We start from the raw sequence: 5,929 nt of genomic DNA, 5'->3' as shown, positions 1-5,929 counted from the left end.
GCGTCAACCTCAGCGTCACTTCTGCTCATGTTAGGCCTCGATGAGACTGATGGAGTGAAGATTGGGAAGGATCCTTTTGAGCACGATCGTAGTCTCCTTGCTCGCTTGCTCGATCGAAAACGTGTTTGTCTATATGCCATGGAATATGCCTCTAATTGCTATTTTCTGATCTTTTATTTCTTCTTAACATGAATCCAGAATCTCTATCAATAGTATTGCTAGAGTTGTTTCCTGTTGTATTAGGTCTTGATGTATTGTGGTTGTTGAGTATGTTACTACTTCCTCTTTTTTTTTTAATTGTGATTGTTAACTTTGAATGTTTCGATTGTATATCTACATTTTCTACTTCTGAATTTTTGAATTTTTGTTGATTAGTTAAAAAAGTCGATGACATCGTGATCTATCCCACCATTGTGCTACTTTGAATCGAATGAGTCCTAAAATGACAACAAACAATGAAACAGTAGCAACAAACCATGAACCAGACCATGAAGATGAAGAACCACCAATCATATTTAATAATGAAAATATAGAGGGAGTTCAGGGATGTAACAATAGTTTAGTAGGGAGAATACCCTCAGATAAGAGCATCAACACAACATGGATATAATTTGCAATGATGAATATATGGAGAAATCTAGAAGAAATGCGCATAGTAGAACTCAATCCTAAGATCTACCAATTCTTATTCTCCAAAAAAGTAGATCTGGAACAGGTGCTTAATGGGAGCCCTTGATTCTTCTATTACTATTGGTTAATAGTGAAGAAATGAGACATAAAGGATGGACAACCAGATAAAGGGCTCAATAGAGCAATCATAAAAATGCAACTATGGGGCATGCCTGAACATTGCAAGTCCACAAAACTGGGAAGGAAGATAGCTTCAAGTCTGGGGGAAGTTCAGGTCTACGAGATTTACCAAAACATCAAGGACCAAACAAGGTTTATAAAGGCTACGATAACCATAGATGTAAACAGACCATTGATGAAAGGAACAAACATTAGAAGCAAAGAGAACGAACTGATATGGGTAGATTTCAAGTATGAAAGGCTCCCTAATTTTTGCTACTATTGTGGATTGATTGGACACGATGAGCATAATAGCAAGAAAGCCTTAAAAGATGAAGAGGTGGGGTCAATAAATCCAAGAATATGGGAGCCTGGCTGAAAGAGGACCACCTAGGGGTGCTGGTGAACCCTAATAAACAGGGAAAGGAAGAAAATAAGGAAGAAATAACAGAAGACAAAAAGCGCGCCCAAGAGAGGCTGCTGCAAAAGATGCTGGAGAGATTGGAGGGCCTCACAGTTATGGAAAACTAGGAGTGGAAAAAAAGAAAACAGAAAAATGGACACACCAGAGCTAACAAACATAGTAATATTAGAAGGAGGCAGCAGGGGAAACCACAAGGGAGACAGGAGTAAGAATCCAGAAGCAAAAAGGGAGATCAGAATAAGTGGTATAAGGATGATATCACAAAGAAGAAAGAGAAAAAAAAGAAGAAACATTGGAGAAGAAGCAAGAAAAAGATGGGGAGAATGAAAGAGAAAGGACAAATGAGTCACAGGAAGAAACAAAAGAAGAACAGAAGGCATTGGAGGACCGCACAAACAACAACAACAACAACAACAACAAAGCCTTGTCCCACTAAGTGGGGTCGGCTACATGAATCAAACGACGCCATTGTGCTCTGTCATGTATCATGTCTACAGTGAGACCGTTTACATGTAGATCTCGTCTGACCACCTCATGGATGGTCTTCTTAGGTCTTCCTCTGCCTTTCGCCCTTTGTCCATCTTCCATCTCATCCACCCTCCTGACTGGATGTTCTATCGGTCTTCTTCTCACATGTCCAAACCATCTGAGACGCGATTCGACCATCTTTTCCACAATGAGGACCGCACAAACCTGCCAAAAAATTCAGAAAACAGAAGGGGTGAAGACATGGAAGAGGAAAGCAAGAGAAGTAGCAAAAACAAGAAGAGAAGAAAAGGAGAATGAAGGAAAAGTATCCTTAAAAGAAAAGTAGTCGACGCAATGGTTATGGAGATTGACAGACAAGAGTGCAAGATAAAGAAACAAACCCACCACAATACTCTACAACAGGAGAGGCTGCTGGACAGCCCTACCAAGAACCATGAGGATAATAAGTTGGAACTGATGTGGGTTTAGGAACCCATGGACAGTTCAAGCTTTGACAAAGCTCATTAAACAACAAGGACCCAACCTTATTTTCCTTATGAAAACAAGGAGAAAGGAAGATGAAATGATGAGGCTAAGGTACAAGGGAGGTCTAGCAAATATTAGGGTTGATTGCAAAGGAGAAAGAAGACAATGATCAGGAGGGCTTGCTGTCCTCTGAGACAATTCAGTTAAAGTGATGATCCATTCAATGTCCATTAACCATGTGGACATGAAGGTATATACAACAAAGTTGGAGTGCAACAGATTTCTATGTTGCCTAGAAAATAAGAACAAAAAATTGAGTTGGAATTTCTTAAACTCATTGAGGAGGAATATGGATAAGCCACGGATTGTCTTTGGAGATTTTAATCAAATTTTGGGACAAACAGAAAAAATTGGTGGGAGTCTGGTCAATTACTCTCAAGTCCAAGGCTTCAGAGACGCAATTCAAACAAATGAACTTTTCGATTTAGGATTCGTTAGATACTCCTTCACATGGATTAATGGGACGGTGGGAGAAAATAACATCCAAGAAAGGTTATACCGGGTCTTGACATCAATGGATGGGAAAGAAGCTTTTCCGAAGATCGTCGTACAATACCTTTGCAAATACAAATCAGACCATACTCCAATCTTGTGAACTTGATGGGAGAGAAAAAGTAAAGTAGGAAGGTAGAGATTCAGCTTCGAAGAAACCTAGTTAAAAAATGAGGAATGCGAAAAAATTGTTGCAGAAGCATGGAAGGACAGATCAGATTCAATACAGAATAAAGTGGCTTATTGTAGAAAAAATTAGATACTTGAGGTGAAAATCATTTTGGAGATATCTCCAAGAATATCAGAAGACTGCAGAACACTCTCTATCACCTAAACATGGTCAAACAAGATGAAGAAACCATTAGGAAGATAAAAGAAATAGAAACAGAATTGGATGAGGCTAATAAATTGGAAGAAATATGGTGGGCTCAGAAATCAAGGGTTAGTTGGCTCAAATACAGAGTCAAAAAGGCAAAGTTCTTTTACCAGAAGGCGTCTCAGAGGAAGGCAAGAAACTGAATTAAGCAAATTAAGAATGATGCAGAGATCACTTTTGAAGAGAAGGATAAGATATAAGAGGTTACAGTGAGTTTTTTTAAAGATCTCTGAGTCAAAAGGAATTCAAGACATGTAACAGGCTACAAGTACAGTGAAGGCAAAATTGATGAAGAAAAGAGGCAGATTCTACAACAAGAGTTTATAGAGGAGGTGATACAAGCGCTAAAGTAGATGCACCCCACAAAAGCACCCATTCCTATGGCATGCCAGCATTATTCTACCAAAAAATGTTGAAGATAGTAGGTACTAGGTAAAGAGGTATCACAATCAGTTTTAAATATCTTGGATATTGGTGCCGAACCATCACCCCTTAATTCTACCCACATTTGTATGATCCCAAAAGTAAAGCATCCCATGCACACTAGAGATTTTAGACCTGTATCTTTATGCAATGTTATTTTTAAGCTTGTAACAAAGACCATAGCTAACAGACTTAAACAAATTTTACCTGAGATTATAGGAGAGTTTCAAAGTTCTTTTGTCCAAAATAGGTTGATAATTGGTAATGGATTGGTGGTTTATGAAATCTTCTACTTTATGAAAAAGAAAACTTCTAAAAAGAAGGGGTATGTGGGGATCAAGCTTGATATGGCAGAGGCATATGACAAGATTGACTGGGGCTTCTTAAAGGAGGTATTGATATTGATGGGGTTTTCGGATAAGTTGTTGGACCTGGTCTTGAGATGTATTTTGACAATATATTTTTCGATCCTAGTGAATAGAATCCCAAGTAGAGCTTTCAACCCAACCAGAGGCCTCAGACAGAGAGACTCATTATCCCCATATATGTTTGTCATAATCAGAATTAAAAAGATATTGATCCTCTACCAAAATGCTTTAGGCCAAAGGATCAATCTTGATAAATCAAAGATCTCATTCAGCCAAAACGTATCAATTAATAGACAAATACTGATCTAAAATTGGATGGGAATAAAGGCAGTGAGTCAACACTCAAAGTACTTTGGACTACTTACGCTAGAGGGAAGATCTAAGGAAGAGGTCTTTGATTTTATTCAAGAGAGAGTTTGGAAGAAGCTAAAGGGCTGGAAAGAAAACTGCCTATCAAGAGTAGGAAATGAGACTTTGATTAAAGCAGTAGCTCAGGCTATTCCTACCTACATCATACGGCATTTTCAAATACATATTGAATTATGTCATCATTTAAAATCCATTATCAGAAAGTTCTACTAGAGGAGCAAGAACGGTGAGAGAAAGATGCACTGGGTTAATTGGGACAAGTTATGCACAAACAGGAGAGAAGGGGATTGGCTTTTAGAGACTTTGAAGCCTTTAATTTGGCCCTTCTTACAAAACAAGGGTGGCAACTCATGAAAAATGTAGAATCTTTAGCTGCTAGAATGATTAAGGCAAGGTCAGTTATACTTGGAGGAGCATCCTAAAAGCAAAAGAAGTGCTATAAATGGGAGGGCTCTGAAAAATTGATGTCAAATCAGTGAGAGTTTGAGAATCTCCTTGGCTCCTAGACTAGAACAAACATAAGCTATGAAGTCCGATTTCGAATCTAAGGGATGTTGCAGTAGTGCGTGACCTTATGGATGAGGATGAGAAAATGTAGGATGAATATACCACCAGAACAAATTTTTTGGCTTTCGAAGATTCACAAATTCTCAAAATTTCTCTACCAGTAGCAATCCAAACAGACCAATTTTACTGGAAATTTACAAAGAACAGAAAATTCAAGTTCGGAGATACATACCATAGATTCTCCAAGATGGGAAAACTCCAAAACAGAAGCAGTACATGCCCGAATCCTGAAGAATCGAATTGGAAAAGGCTGTGGAAGGCAAAGGCACACCCAAGAGTTTTAAATTGTACAGGGAGAATTTTGAATAAATCCCTCTCAATGAAGCGCAACCTACAAAGAAAAGGCATCAACTGTGACTAAATGTGTCCAAGATACAAAAAAAAAAAAAAAGAAACAAGGACTCATATTTTCAAGAACGCCAATTTTGCTCGATGCTTCTAGTTCCAGAGCCCTCTAGGAATCAGAACCTCAGAGAACCTGAGAGAAGACGCCACAAATTGGATTGAACAATTATTGAGTGATTTAGATCCCAATAGACAAGGAATTTTGTGCCCAAGCCTTCTTGGTCTTTGGAAAGCGATACACAAACTCGTTTTTTAGGACAAAACTTGATGTGCAATGCTTATCTAAACCATCCATCTGATTCGTTGTCCTTGGAGAGAATAGCTTGAGGAAATGGATTTTTCCACCAACCCATACGGTGAAATTGAATGTGGATGCTTCATGCATTGATGGAAAAATAATAGGATTGGAGTAGCGGCTTGTGACTCAGATGGTGTTATCTTGATGGTAGCCACATGGAAGGAATCTTATCCCCTCCAAACCCATGAAGCTGAAGCCAAAGTCTACCTGGTGGTCCTCCAAAAAGCCTAGAAATGATATTTCTTTGACATTATTTTAGAAAGTGATTGTGCCGAGGTAATTCATAATTTGAAGAGTAAAAAATTATGTAGTTATTATTTTGGCTCTTTTTTAGTTGATAGTCTACAATTAGTATTTTCTCTAAGATATGAAAAGTGATAATATGGTAGCTCATGAATTAGTTCATATAGCTGATCTTACCAATCCAAATTAAGTATGGTTAGAAGAAGCACCAAACAATATCT

General features: G+C 38.2%; 1 long non-coding RNA gene across 2 annotated transcripts; it reads right to left on the bottom strand.

The window, feature by feature from the left end:
• Positions 1 to 495: 495 nt before the first annotated feature.
• On the bottom strand, positions 496 to 5,688 carry LOC112802462 (uncharacterized). 2 transcript variants are annotated; one of them, XR_011862713.1, is made up of 3 exons: positions 5,301 to 5,688; positions 4,995 to 5,153; positions 496 to 1,906 (listed from the first exon to the last, which is right to left on the bottom strand). It is a non-coding gene; the product is annotated as an uncharacterized lncRNA (long non-coding RNA). The 2 variants fall into 2 exon arrangements; XR_003202409.3 differs by lacking the exon at positions 5,301 to 5,688 and having other exon boundaries at positions 4,995 to 5,253.
• Positions 5,689 to 5,929: the final 241 nt, after the last annotated feature.

This window comes from Arachis hypogaea, chromosome 1 (assembly GCF_003086295.3).
Source record: "Arachis hypogaea cultivar Tifrunner chromosome 1, arahy.Tifrunner.gnm2.J5K5, whole genome shotgun sequence".
In the NCBI taxonomy this organism is placed as follows: Eukaryota; Viridiplantae; Streptophyta; class Magnoliopsida; order Fabales; family Fabaceae; genus Arachis; species Arachis hypogaea.
This window is presented reverse-complemented; position numbering and strand designations above follow the sequence as displayed.